Source organism: Sinocyclocheilus anshuiensis, unplaced genomic scaffold (genome assembly GCF_001515605.1).
Source record: "Sinocyclocheilus anshuiensis isolate Anshui unplaced genomic scaffold, SAMN03320099.WGS_v1.1 scaffold327, whole genome shotgun sequence".
NCBI lineage: Eukaryota > Metazoa > Chordata > Actinopteri > Cypriniformes > Cyprinidae > Sinocyclocheilus > Sinocyclocheilus anshuiensis.
This window is the reverse complement of record NW_015548206.1, coordinates 170,455-172,613: the sequence shown is the minus strand read 5'-3', so window position 1 is coordinate 172,613 and position 2,159 is coordinate 170,455.

The window sequence follows — 2,159 nt, the reverse complement described above, 5'->3', positions numbered from 1 at the left end:
TGTGTGTTTGTGTGTGTGTGTGTGTGTGTGTGTGTGTGTGTCTGGTTGCATTTAACTTTAATTACATGCCACTTTTGGGTCTGTTTGTGAAAACACATAAGAGTAACCTATATCACTGGTTCTCAATTCCAGTCCTGGGCCCCTGCTCTGCACATTTTGCAGGTCTACCTTATTTAACACACCTGATTCAGATCATTAACTCGACATACAAAATGTGCAGAGCAGTGGTCAGGACTGGAATTGAGAACCACTGGCCTACATGAATGTGTCAGGAGGTGGCAGTAGAGAACTCTTGTTTACAAGAGAGTCAGGCTCTCAAACAGCTGAATTGCTATATATAGGCTAGTGTAACTATATGTTAGGCAGACACATGTGCAGTGTACATAAATCTTCATATACATCATGCACAGTGGGGTTTCCTTCAGTCTGTTGATTCTGTGGTGAATCTTATGAAAAAATCTCCAACCCAAACCTAACCCAACTCAACACTTAGATCAAGGGTTTTCAAATCTGCCCTGGAGGCTCCCCAGCAATACACATTCAACTCATCAGCTCTTTAGTAGAGAGCAAGACCTGAAGTGGGTGTGTCCGATAAGGGAGACATACAAAATATGCAGTGCAGGTTTGGAAGGACAGTGCAGGACAGGTTCGAAAACCCCTGCATTAGATTTCCATTACTGTAATGCTGGTTTATTTTATGTTATTGTTATCTAAATAAGCGTAAAGGCACTGTGTAATTACTATGCACTGAGTTTTTATTTCATTTTATTTGAACCAACAAAAGTCAGTACTAGCATATATAAAACCATTAAAATGAGATTGATATCAAATTAATTTTATTTAAACAAATTAGAATTTCTTATTTCTTTAATATTATTACAATAAAATAATTTATAATTTCTTGTTTCTGGGGTGAAATTCTCTTGACAAGCTTTGTGAAATTCACCTTAGAGACCATTTGTACAACTGCAGTAGCTTGTTTTTGAATGGGTGGCATTTTGGCCCCTTCACATGCCAAACATTGCTATCCATTACTTCCTATAAAAGGCAACCCACCCACAAAACTGCAGAAATCGCAGACGTTGCAAATACGACCATAGCTGCATGAGTAAACTCTTTAATTACGTGGAAATGCTGGAACATTTAAGCAAAAAATACTTTTTATCTTAATCCACGGTTCATGAAAATCAATTCCATCAAACATAGAGTCAGAAATAAATAAATATAATGTGTTATGAAGCAAAACTGTCTGCTTCCAAACCATCCTGATTTTTCCACAAAGCTTCAGTTTGTCATAGACCTATTCCTAATCATTTATGCTAAGATGGCTACCTTTATCACTCAAGATACTTTGAAAATGTCCTTTTATTTCAAAATCTTTTTACACAAGTCTATTTGGTTAATAGGTTTTCCACAACATTTATGGCACACAGTGTATTTATTTCTATGTGTCAGCGATACCTGACATGATTGACTGTCCTGCTCCAAATCCTGCTGCTTCTGTCACTTTTTACCCCTGCTAGTCACAATGGCAGATGGTGGATGGATGAATTTAACACTGACAATAACACTCTGAACACCCATGTGATGCTCACTGTGCTGTCATTGTGTGACCTTTGACTAGTTTGACATCAGCCCATCTGGCATCTCCTGGGCTGAGGCATTCATTCATTGGCATTCACTTCAATGCATCCAAGTGTTGCCCTGTTCACCAGTGTCTAAGCAACCTCAGGGTCGAGTGAGTAAAATAAAAAGAAGAGCCAATAAGATCAGCTGGCACTTCAAATGATATCATGTCAGTGCAAATTTATTTTGTCTACATCAACTACAAGAAGTTACTCCAGTGAATTTTTTTTTAGGACAGATCAGGTAATAGCTCTTTAAGGTTATGTACATTTTCACTTTTTACAGATACTGGGACATTCACTGTTTTGTGATTTGTTCAACACGATGACTCATTCAGAAAGTTAGAACAACTATTGTGCACTAATGCTACTTTGTCTCTGTATTTTTGTTAGGGGAAACATACAAAATAACTGGCAATGTTATGTAAAAAAATGTTACGTTATTAACACCTTATGGTTTTATATCACACTCTCATTTGTGCTTTAATACTTAAAGGGGTCATATGATGCTGCTAAAAAGAACATTATTTTGTG